The sequence below is a fragment of the Lemur catta genome, chromosome 20 (assembly GCF_020740605.2).
Source record: "Lemur catta isolate mLemCat1 chromosome 20, mLemCat1.pri, whole genome shotgun sequence".
Taxonomy (NCBI): domain Eukaryota; kingdom Metazoa; phylum Chordata; class Mammalia; order Primates; family Lemuridae; genus Lemur; species Lemur catta.
In genome coordinates this window covers 27,015,471-27,028,101 of record NC_059147.1, presented here as the reverse complement: position 1 = coordinate 27,028,101, position 12,631 = coordinate 27,015,471, and the positions used below count along the sequence as shown (strand labels likewise).

At 43.4% G+C, this 12,631-nt stretch overlaps 1 protein-coding gene across 1 annotated transcript in view; it reads right to left on the bottom strand.

Annotated features, from left to right (window-relative positions):
• The window catches only part of CDH8 (cadherin 8), a 333,702-nt gene extending 328,860 nt beyond the window's left edge, over positions 1–4,842 (bottom strand). Inside the window, exon 1 of the mRNA XM_045534039.1 lies at positions 4,142–4,842. The gene's annotated coding sequence lies outside the window, so the exon portion shown is untranslated. The remainder of the gene's footprint in view (positions 1–4,141) is intronic.
• Positions 4,843–12,631: the final 7,789 nt, after the last annotated feature.

The window sequence follows — 12,631 nt, the reverse complement described above, 5'->3', positions numbered from 1 at the left end:
GATTAGCATCACAACTTTCTGTGAGAATAAAATGAGAAAGGACTAATAGCCCTTTGGTTAATTAAGCTCTGCTAAATCAGATGATGGCCTTTGTCCATCAAAAAATTGTTCCATTTCATAAATATACACTTATAGAATTGGCGGGGGAGGGAATTCCTGGCACCACTGATAACATTTTCCTAAAAGAATGATTGATACACAAATCTAAGTAACCAGGAAAGCAAATCAAATAAACTAAGGCAGATGTAATGCCAAAGAGAACATGATAAAAATCTGACTTGAACCAATAAATGCTAGTTACCTAGGCACATTTTCAAGAAGTAAGCTCTGTGTGTGTGTGTTGTGTGTCTGTGTGTTCATGCAACTCACAACACAGAGCAACAAGAATTAGCATTGCTTCATTTCTATCCCCTGTAAGAGCTGTATAATACACCAAAGTTAGGAGCCTTTTCGTAAATTAAAAAGCAATGCTAGTCCTTTTCATTTGCGAATGCCAACAGTGCTGAGAACAAAAATAAAATTGTATTTTTCCCTGCTGCACTAAATAACTTTGTAACAAATATAAAATGACCGCAACCAGTATCAGCAGTACCACTGAGCACAATATTTTCAAAAAAAGAAGTCTTTGAGACCTCACATTGCCTCTGAAATTCAAAGGCTACTCTGATTATTCTTGTTCCTTGATTTGCCAAACACACAAGTTTGCTGATAGACCAGAAAAGTATGGTTGCAAATATAAATTGAATGTCACTTTACGCATTGAAAGCTCTTGGCTTTTGCATGAAAAATCTGTTCAAATTGGAATGTTGATAAAAGCTGTGAGGTGTATCCTCTTGAGTAGAAAAACAACAAAGTTTATTATTTTTTCCTTTAAGCATTAGTTTACTTATTTGATAAGGTTTTCTGAACGGTTGTTAACATGTGGATTCTAACTTTTCAATACATGCATGTTCTTTTCCCCACCAATAAACAATAAAAAGAACCTGGAAAGCAGAGCCAGAGGTACAATTTCTTAGGTAGAAACATTATATCCTCATTCTTTGGAGTTTCTTTGGTTTGCCCCAACAATCTGATTCTCCCAGTTAACGAGTATTGGACCTTAAATCTGGGCACAGTTTCAAGGAAGTGTTACAACATGAGTATTTTCATATAACAGTCTTTACAAATGCCTTCTCAAGTGGTGTATTCCCTCCTGCTGAGCATGTTTTATGGGCTGTTTGTTTTGTTTTGTTTTACATAGATCCTGCTGCCATTGGCTACTTAAATTGTCTTCAGTGCTAATTGAGGGGTTGCTGTAAATGAATACTGTGTTGACCACAGTTATTCATAATACCCAAATAAAGTTATTTTCCAGGGTAAGGACTTCCTTCCCTTCAGAGTTGGTATGTGTACAGCAGGCAAATGGAGCCGCTATTCTACTGAGGGCTGCTATGAAATTGTCTGTTCTTCAGCAAAATTCATACTGCTTCAAGAACTCAAGTAATGCATTCCGGACCCCAGAAATGCAGCCAAGAAATGTTACAGAGATTTTTCCATCTGGAGTTCTGAGGGCTTTAGGAAACTGTAAATTATAAAGCAAAAACATTGATTTTTAATAGTCATAATTAGAAGTATAAGATCTGATTTGTAGGGGGAACAGACTAAAAAGTTTGATGACAGTATGACAGCACAAATTTCAGAGACCATTAGCCAGTTCCTCTAGAATATTTGGCCTATTTGAGAAGATCTGAGGATACCTTGACGCTCATTTGGGTGGTGTGGCTATCAGAATGAGGAAGATGAACAGCCACTGAACAGCCCTGCATGAAACCATCTTCGGAACCGCTGGGAAGGCTCCTCTCTCTGTTTTCAGACGTGAGTTTTCTCAACTCCTCACCCTTTTCAAAGTCCAGGAAAATATATATATACATAAGTATTAAATAGATATATGTATGTATATAGTCTCAAAGGTGATTTAAAATACTGGGACTACTCCAGCATGCAATGACTATATGACAGGGAGCTTCTAATCTGCTAAAGCAGAATTACAAAATGCTATCAGAATTATTATTCAATAAGGAGAATAGCCCTAAAATTTCTTTCAGCCACAGCGCTCAGGGAAGTGGAAAAACATGTCTCGACATGATGATTATGGAGAACTCCCTTCCAGGGGAAAAAAAAAAAAAATGTAACCCTTAGAGAACATCTTTCAAAGGTATCAGTCATCTCAGTAGAAGAAACCCCCTATACACACACACACACACACACACACACACACACACACACACACACACCCCGCACTCTCACTCCAGATGAAATCTCTCCAAAACCGGACACAGCAGATGAAAAGCAACAGCGAGGCAGGAGTTTCAGCGATATTTTAGCATGAACGACAGGGCTCACTTTGCATGCAGTGAGTTACAGCGGCGAGGCTTGAATGGATGGAAATTCCCACTCTCCAATCTCACATAGATACCTCTTTTCTACATATAGTTTTCTAGTTGGAAAGCTCTTATAACGAAGCCGGAGGTGACAGCCCAGGGAGGGTTTTTAACCATTGAGATGGCTGTCAGGAGTGTTGGAAAGAGGACAGGCGCTTGCAAACGGCCCCAGCCAACCCCAGTCCCCGCGATCTGCTTCGCGATGGTGGCGTTGCGAGAGCGCACTGCGCTCGCATACCTTCCCCCGCGTCCCCTCGCTCCCTTTGTCAGCCCCCAAATACCGTGAAGCGCAGGGAAGGAAAGCCGCTGATCTGATTAGCAGCTCTAGCGCGTTAAGGGACTGTCGGATCGTGCCTGCCAAGGAGGAAACTCTTGTGGTATCTTCAGGAAGGGTGGTAAAGTTGCAAGGCTCTTTTCTCCCTCCCGCTGGCTCCGTTATAAGCGCCATCCTTTAATTGGAGCTGAAGTGAGCAGCTGCCAGCCTGATTTTTCCATTACAGACTAATGTTGTGCGTTTGCAACAATAAACAATTAATGTTGTTTGATTTCTTACATTTAGCAACCCAAGCAAACAGCTGCCATCTCCGGCTCGCGGAGGCGACCGGCTAGTCCTCGGTGAACCGCCGGCAGGGTGCCTGCGGGGAAGGGTGGGAGACTGGGAAACTTTGGGGTTTCTGCCAGATTGAGTGCGGGAAGGCTTCGGTGCTGGGGAGGGAAAAGCGGATGAAACTGTGGATACCTGTTGGCATCGGCGCTGGGGGCGGCAGGTTTTCACTGGTTTCCAGCCCTGGTGGGAACCTGGGAGAGCGGGAGTAGGTTCCTTATGAACCTGTTACGCACCGGGAGAACCCAGGCAAAAGCCCCCTCTTTTCCTCTGGCCCTGCGAGGGGCGCGGCCCGGCCCCCTAGGGTTCGCAGGCAAGGAGGGGCGAGGTGACAGCAAGCGCAGCGCGGGGCTCTGCAGTCCCTAGGAGAGGGGCTCCGGAGGAGTCCCCAGCGCAGGGGGCCTCTGTGAGCGCAGTGGATACCGCCTGGGGTGCAGCCCAAATGCAGGGCTGCGTCTCCGCGAGGTCAGAGCCACGGGGCGGCGAAGGAGCCCCGCAAGTTTGCAGCGGGCACCGCGCCTCCCGGGCCGGAGCAGCCACTTGTGGGAAAGCCTGGCGCTGAGGCTTTCGCAGCCGAGCCGTGGCGGCACCCCCACCGCGGGGGGGGGGGGTCGCCCTCCCTCGCCTTGGAGACGAGGGGGCGCAGGAAAGCAGCGATAGGGCACCTCCGGGCCCTTCGCCTCCTTTCCCCTCCGGCCCGCACCCTCCTCACGGCAGGCGGCGGGTGCCTCCCGTTCCCCGCACGGACCCCGCGGTGCAAGCGCGCGGCTGCAGCGGCGCCTGTGCTGGGAGAGGCGGCGACATCACCAGGCGACCGCAGGGAGGGAGACCGGTGGGAAGACTGGAGGGGGCGCAGCCTGGAGCCGGCTTCCCCCCAGGATCTGTTGTCAGAGCAGTTTGCAAAAACCATCAGGCAAAAGCCCGAGGCGTCCTCATCAGTCGCAGATACCGCGAAAGAACACGCAGCTCCGCCTGCGCTAGGAACCCGCATCCACCATCCAGGAGGGAGGTGCGCGCAAGGTGTCCGAAGGGACATCGGAATTTCTAAAACAAACGGTCGCTTCTAGGACCCGGGGCACAGAGAAAAACGCAAACAGGGGCTGGGGGAGACACTTACTCTTCGTGTGGCTCCTAGCTGGCGAATTTCAAGCCTCCTTCCTGGTTCACAAATGGCTGGAGGGGCTCGGGGTCGGCTCCCGGGGGCGGCGAGCGCTGACCCGTCCCTGCGCGCTGGGCAGGCGCCCCCGGATTCCGTGCATGCCTCTCGGAGCCGGTGCGGGGACGCGGGGCGAGGGGCGCGGGCTCTGGGTTGTCCGCAGCCCGAAGTGCAGCCGCTGGCTTGATGCTACCGTCTATGCACAAGCCGGCGGCGGTGGAGGAGCTTGTAGGACGCAGGGAGATTCCAAATAAATCCACTAATTCCGGGCTGAGCGCTCCGGCGTGCGAGCCCGCCTGCCTGCCAAATGTAACTGTGAAGTGATGTGGAAAAGTGAGCCGGGTGCCTCCCCTGATGGATCTCATTGGGCAGAGCGCAGAGGCAGGTCTACCACTTGGAAATTCATGTAAGCAGTCCCCCACCCCGCCCCCTCCCCGCCTCGCCGCTTCGCTCCCTCTCCCCCCTACACCAAGTGGGCGCACAACTTTTCGCTCCTCGCTCCCGAGCACGGGCCGCGGGGTGCAGATGCGCCCTTCCGTGCGGTGCGCGCGGATCGCGGAGGGCCGAGCTCCTGGCCGAGAGCCGGCAGATGATGTAGCAGGCTGCGGAGGCGGTGCCAGCCGCGGTTCTCTCTCCAGGTCTCACCTGAGCCCTGGCGTTATCTCCGTCCCCGTGGCCCACAGCTGTTTCCCGTGGAAGAGGACGCGTCAGGGCAAAGGGGCGCGCGTGCAGCTCATCGTCTCCTTTTCACGCCGAGGGCCTCTTGGCGCACAGAACAGGGCGGTTGTAAGACCCTTGCCTGGGACTCAGGCGCTGCGGTTCAGAGGCTGCGTGTCGCGGTCCCATGATAGAGCGAGCGCATTCCTGATGTCCTAGCGATCCTTTGGGGAGATGGAATGAGGAACAACGAGGAGGGGCGCGCAGTAAGTGGGTGTGGGGGGGTGGAAGCAGAACTTGCATGGGAAATAAGGGGAAGAATTGTTAGGTCTTCTCGATGTGCTCTCATCTCCTGGCAGGTACCACACTTGCAGTTCTCCTGCCTCCACCAAGAGATGCCCTGTCTATGCCCCCCTTCAAGTCCTCTGATAGACTGCGCAGATCTTGAGAAATGGCCACCCTGGGGTAGAGCCTGCGTAGGAAGAAGGCATCATGAACCAGGAGGTCCAGATTTCTTTTATTTTCATCTCTGAGGCTAACATGTAGAAATATGCAGCTGCTGTGATCACCTTTTAATAAAATGAGTGTAATATAAGACAGACTAATCCTTACCTTTGGTTTTTTTCAAATTCCCCTCCACAGGAGACCCCGATTTAGTCCATTCCCTGCGTGCACTAGATCTGAGCCCTGAGAGTGGATTTTACCATCTGGGGACAGAGCCCAAACAGAAGGGGGGAAAAGTGCAGAGGACCAGACACACGGTCTGTAGAGATTGTACTGTCTGACTCAAATTAATGAGACAGAGTGAACAGAATGAGAAAATAGGCACAATATGCTTATAATATTCATGCAAATTTGACAATTTTTTTGCACTGCATCTAGCATCCCATTGTGAAACGTTCAAAAGGATATTGACTGTAGGTCTAATATCTGTTTATTCCACATTCGAGCTGTCATGAGCAAGAAACTTTGTGAATTATTTCAGACAGGGGGAGGTGAAGAGAACCAGGAGGTCTCCCCCACCCCCGGCCCCCCAGGCAGCCACGAAGTAACTGTTTGTTCTCTTCCCGGACTGTCTGCTTACAGGGCATTGAGATTGGCTAATTCTGTCTTGGAAAAAGGAACAGCAGTCAAGCCTCAATCAAATTATAACTGCTGCTAGACCAGACAGTCCCAAGCGGACAAAGAAATAGATCACATTTTGGGTTGTGCTTAATTTTCAGACATTCATTTTCACTTTGAACAGATAGTTTGAACCTTTCCTTGGGGTACCTTCTTACATCTATGAGAACTAAAGCAAAGGTCATGTGCTCCTGAAAGCTGGGGATTGTCACAAGTAACAAACTCATCTCAAAAGCAAGTCAGAATGTTAGAAAGACAGCATCCTCAAATCTCATTTTCTGAAAGAAAGAAGAAAAAAAAAAAACTGTGATGACAAAGTAAAGAGAACCACAATCCAATGATACCTTGAGTTTGGATGAATTTGTTTTGACTCACTTTATCCACATTTACTCTTAAAGCAGTTCCATACATTGTCTTCACTGAATTTAACCTTGTGTATACCTGTTAATCTCTGCTCAAAGCGTTGCACTAGGAATTTCCTGACTAATTCTTAGGAGAGGTCCAGATGATTAAGCAGTGTGAAAGAGGATTAGGGTGTTAAAAAGCCCTATAAGGATATTTCTAAGATAATCAGGGATGCCGAAAGACAAGGTTATTTATCTCTTTAACAATTCCACCCACTCTTAATAAGATGCAGTGTAATGTCACAGTAGTGAGAGCCTACCCCCTCAAGAAAGTGTTTTATTTTCAACATGATCTTCAGGGTTACAGCCTTCCAGCAGGAATAGGACTGTGCACCACAGGCTTTTTTGAATGGCAACTGAAATTGCATGTGTTGTGGAGCATCACGGGGGAGGAAGGGGGAGGAATTATCTGATAGGGCAGGAGTATAATTTGAGAAGGAAGTGGGGCAAGGGAGGAAAGATTACATTCAATATAACCTTGGCTGACTGGTGCCAAAGGTAGGATGAGGCAGAATACCTCCAGCCTGGGTCTTGGTGACAGGCAGACAGTTTTGCAGAGGAGTCTACTGCAGTTGAGAGTGAATGAGATGGAGAGAGTCTCCATGTGGTAAAAGACATATTCCTTTTGTTACTATGGCTAGAACCTTTGTTCTAATTTTCACAAAAGAAGACAGTAAACCAAGTGACCAGTTAGTTGCAGAGTGAGGAGTCAGCTGGCTTGGAGGAAACAGAGCCCTGGAAGAGGAAGAGAGCGCTAGAAAGACTTCAACTTCTCTAGCTCAAACAGGAAATGGCACAATGGAACATATTTATTATTTGCTGCATTAAAATGCAGTCTTTTCTGATTTTCATCCTCCAGTACACAATTAAAACTAAAACAAACAAACTGAAAACAAAACTGATAACTTTCAGGGTTATTGGGTTGCTTTTAAATTTAGGTGAATTAAAGAATTCATGTAATATCTCCTTAAGGTGGAGTTGAGGAGTGTGGATCCCATGAGTCAAGGAATTTTACAAGGTGATGCCTGCCAGGGTTATTATCATTTAAAATAAAATCTCAAGAATCTGAAATATGAAGAAGGCTAAAACATAAATGCAACACCAATTAATATGTAATATTTTCCAGGAATGCAGAGTCCTTTTCCCCATTTCATTAGGATGAAGATATGTGAAATCATGTTCTTTATTATAAATTGTGGGGACAAGGTAAGTAATATATAACCACTATGGCACTAGGCATCAGAAACTTAAGTTTTATTTTAAATTCTAATATTGAAGCATAAGTCATAAGAATAAAAAAATTAGGATAGCAATTTTGAGAAGTTTGTAAATGTTTAAATTTAGGATAGCTTTATTTTTGAAGTTTATGAGTTTGTTCTGAACTATCCTTTTACTAAAATCTTGAATATTTGTGAAGGTGCTCACATTAAATGAATGTGAGCAATTACAGGGATTTATTTAGGCCAGTGGTTGTCAACCTGCAATGCCTGGACCAGCTTCTGCCTCAGCATCCTCTGGGGATTTGTTAGAAATGCAAATTGCTGGGCCCTGAATCTAAGTATGTCTCAGAAATATGAGTTTTAAGAAATGCCCCCAGGGGATTCTGTTGCTCGCTAAAGTTTGAGAAATCATTGCATTTGGCAATTCCATTCTCATGTTATGTATATAAAGATGACAAGGGAAAAACTAGCATATTATTAATACTTATTGGTTTTGTCCTGGGATATTTTAAGACAAAATACTATCTTAAAAATAAAATAAAAAAAGGAAAAATGTGTAAGCACACTAAATTTTTCATTTGATTATTTCACCAATGTTTAATGTGAGATCTGAAAAACTAAATTGATTTTTTGTATAAGTGGTTGTATATTCTTGGGATAAAATCATCATTGAGCTTGCTATTCAGAGTCGTGATTCTCTGTGTTTCTTGGCTGCTGGATTTAGCTGTCCCTGAAATTAGGCCTGTATCTCTGAATATTGACTGTAATTACTAATCTTGTGCTTGCCATTATATTTTCAGTAAATGGAGGTGTAAACACTTTCTGAAAACCACATCTGTGCCGAGAGCATTTGGAAAAGGTTTTCAAAACGGCGTTATCTCCCATCTTCCCAGGTGCTCGAAAAGAGATAAGCTCCAATTCAGCTTCTAAACAGAAACTGGGGGTGTGGGGGGTGGGTAGATAGATTTAAGGGGACTGGTACAAAGCTATCAAATAAGCCAGCCCAGGTTTTGTGGGCTACACACTTAGCATTTTAGTTTTTATTTTTCTTTTCTTTCTTTTTTTTTCTTTCTTTTCCTGAAAGATGACAACAACTAGATTAAGATTCCAGACCAATGTTATTTAACTTTGGAGCCACGAAGAGGAAAAAATTAAAAATAGTTCATGTTGTGTTCTAAATAAAAAAGAAGAAGAAAGAAAGAAGAAAAACAAGAGAAAATAAGTAGGAAAAGAAGAACGAAAAGAAGAGACCCCTTCATCACACTACTACTAGTTATAACAGATTATATTTAATATTAAAACATAATAATTAAATTTACTTGATTTTAAGTATGGTTTAGATGACCATTATGTGAAATTTGTACACTTATACTAATGTACGATAACAGATGTTTAGGGGAATACAGATGTATAGAGGGGAAGGCAAAACAGTTCTTTTATTATGCATAAAATGGAGTTCATAGTCCTGATTAGTTGTTATCAAGTTGGTTATTAGAAAGACCACATATACATGCGGTCAACAAATACTACAAGAAATTGAAAGGAAATTACATTGCTGAGAATGAGAACAGGCTCCTTTTGTTAGCCAAGCTGCGTAATGCTAAGGATTTTGTTCGTTTGTTTGTTTGTTCTTTTATCAAAGAGGCTGCCGTGTGGGAATCGGGGCATTGCTTTCAGGCTGCCTTCTCCTGCCTGCTTGGGAAAGTGGTCCCGTTAGAGTGGATGTAGAGGCTTTTTTTCTTCTACCTCAAGTGCCCTCTAGCGTGCAATATCTGTGCAGGTTGCTATATACAAGGAGGAGACAAGAAGAAAGAAAAAGAAATATTCTGCCAATTGCTATCCTAATTCCTGAATTGCTCTGCTCTTCTTTCCCCCTTCCTCAAAGGGGTCATTTCCACCTAAGCGTTTGGCAAAACAAAAAAAAGGTGCCGTTGCATTCCCGTGGAAAACAAATCGCTCATTTACTAAACTGGGAAACAAACGCTAATCCTTTCTCAGAGCTTTCTTGTGAACATTTGTCATAATTTTCCAGAAGCTTCATACACTCGAGTCATCAGGCAAATAAAAGAAGGTAAGTTGCTCCCTAGGAAGAAATTCCGTTTTCTTCCTAACTCCACCACAGACTAGCTATAAGGCGTTTGATGCAAAGTGATTAACCTCACCATGGGTTTTAAGTCGTGTCTCCATAAAAGTACATAATACATCTTTCCTCCCTCAGGGGAGGGGTTTGAGACCTAACAGAGGTTTATAAAACAATTTCAGTTCCTCAGATACAATTTGATATAGAGTTGAAGCTCCCTTTCATCTTGCAACTACTAACAGGATTTCAAATTCTCTTTGGTAGTCCATAGGGAAATTGTGATTAGGATCTGTATTTTCATAAACATGTCATTAAAACAGCCTATTGTAAATAGTGGATTTACTTAAGAGACTTGGAATGGTAGAAAATAGGAAAGAATATTTGCAGAAGAAAAATGTACTTGTTTATGCAAACATGTCTGTGTATGAATAAATACAGCTAAATAGTAAGGCAAAATTTCTGCAAGACATACATTTGGGCATATCTTCCTAAATTTTAAAACAAACTAACAATAACAGAAGGTAATTTTACTCACCCAAACACCACCCACTACACTCTTAGTCTCTGAGAGAGGAGGAGATACCTGTAAACAAACTTATGCGTTGGCATCTGTTCAGATAGTAGGATATCTAGACACCTGTTATACAACTTGGAGATAGATTGCTTTACTAATCATAGGATTATTATGCAGCATTGTGTTTTATCAATATCTTCACAGCCACCACACTTTCAAGGGCAAGTAAAGAGGAAGGCAAGCTAATATATTATAATATACTCCATCAGTGTCTTCACATGCAGTATCTATTCAATTATTAAGGCACTATGGATGATAGCTATTGTTTGTGTTCTTTAAAGTATGAGAAAATGGAGGCTCAGAGAAGATAAGTGATTTGTTCAAGGTTACACGGTTATTACGTTAAAGAGTAGAATTTAAACCCAAGTTTTCCAATGCCAAATATTATCTAGTGCTACCTTTCAATATTAAAATACTATAAATGACTATTATAATCTACTTCTAATCAATGCAATACCTCATTGTAGAAATGATTCATAAATTGCAATGAAAGAGAAACTAAACATTTTGTGTTCACCAACAGAACCTGAATCCCTAATTGCACATGGTTTTGTAAATATAGATCCCAGATTCCATGGCCAACCAACTAAATCAAACTCTCCAAAAAAGCAACAAAACTGACCCTGTTCAGCATAACAAGCCCCATTCTGGAGACCGTTTGGGAATAATGAAACCAAATGGCATCTAAAGTCTTATTTAACTCCTAGTACTGAAGTCCAAGATTAAGTCACACTTCTGCTATTACTATTTAGATTTGTACAGTCCTTATATTTCCAAGCACATCTGCTCTCTCATGTGATCCTTGCAATAATCTTGTGAGGTGAGAAGATGTATTACTACCTTGGCTTTATAGAGTTACAAGCTTTTAGAGCTAAAAGGGCCCGTAGAGATCACCTAATTCAACCTCTTCATTTTACAGGAAAAGGATCTGGTAAGCTTTTGACTTCTGAGCCTAAGGTTATAGAACTAGCTCTTGAAAAAAAAACAAGACCAGATGCCAAGTCATTGGTCTTTTAAAAGATGTACGGATGTCATTTGCCCCTGAAGCTATGGTTCAAAGAAAAATCATTACACCAACAACCTGAATATTCTTCAAGACATGAAGTTAGGAGACGGAGCAAAACAAAGCATAGTTCAGGTCCTCTGATCCAAATTAATGCTGTCTAAAGAAGATCTACTTTCACTTTCTGGTGAGATGATATTTGCTTCCCTCACCTAGTCTCTGTTCAATCTAATAATATGTCTCGTCTTGGTTGAATTATTTCTGTACCCTGGAGTCTCACTTACTAATGCAGCCCCAAAGTCTCCTTCCAAGCAGATCTTGTGTGCTGCAGATTTTTAGAGGGAAGATTATTAGGGCATCAAAGGAAGACAACAATCTAAGAAAAAAAAATCATGCTTTCATATGTTCTGATGTACCCTGAAACTTGCTCTCGTCTCTTCAGGTAAGAAACCCAAACAGGAACAATAACTCATTTCAAACGGAGGTATATGTAAGACTGACTCCTGCATTAGTCAGAAATGGAGAAAAACAAAAGTATCTCACTTGCCCAAATTAAGGAGCTTAGTGAATTTTTACTCATTCTTCCATTTTGCGTAATGGTATTCTGGCTTTCTTCCCCCAAATTATCTCATTGTGTCTGAGCAGGGAACACCTTATTTTTCACTCAGTTGTTTTGTCCCCCTAAATTACAGAAGGCATATAATCACTTTTCTGTAATAGAAAGTGATAGTAAATGACACAAGCAGTCGTGGTTGGTACTCCTAGCATTGAGTGCATATCTTGCAGGCACTATGGGGACTGGTTTACATATGTTATCTCATTTGTTCTCTATAATAACCCACTAATTTTTCAGATGAAGAAACTGTGAAGGAAAACTGTGTATTGTACTTCTCTAAATCCCAATTAAGCTTCTGCTTATCTGTCCCCATATCACTTCATAACACCATCTACTTGTCCTGGATGCACCAGCCAAACTAAGCTTTTCTCAGTAATTTGAAAATGGTAACTCCCTTATTTGAGCGTGGGTAAGTAAATCCTACATGAAAGAGCGAGATATTTGGAGTCATATAGGTCTGGTTTCAAGTCCTGGCTGAACACAGTACTGGATCTATAAATTGAACCAGCCGGTTAACCTGTTTGATAACCCCTTTGAGTTTCATTTGCCTATTTGTATAAGGATATTTAACTCACGGAGTTATTATATATTAAAGGATGCCATGAAAGAAAAATGGCTAGTTGTTTATATACATGTTAGTTTCCTCTCAAGGGAGTCCATTGACATCGACCTCAGAGGAGCAGATGGCGGGAGAACAGATCCTTCCGAGAGTCCTACAGCTGGGCTCTTCCTCTTCGTCGTGTAATTGGGTCTTGTGGCTACACAGGGCATTCTG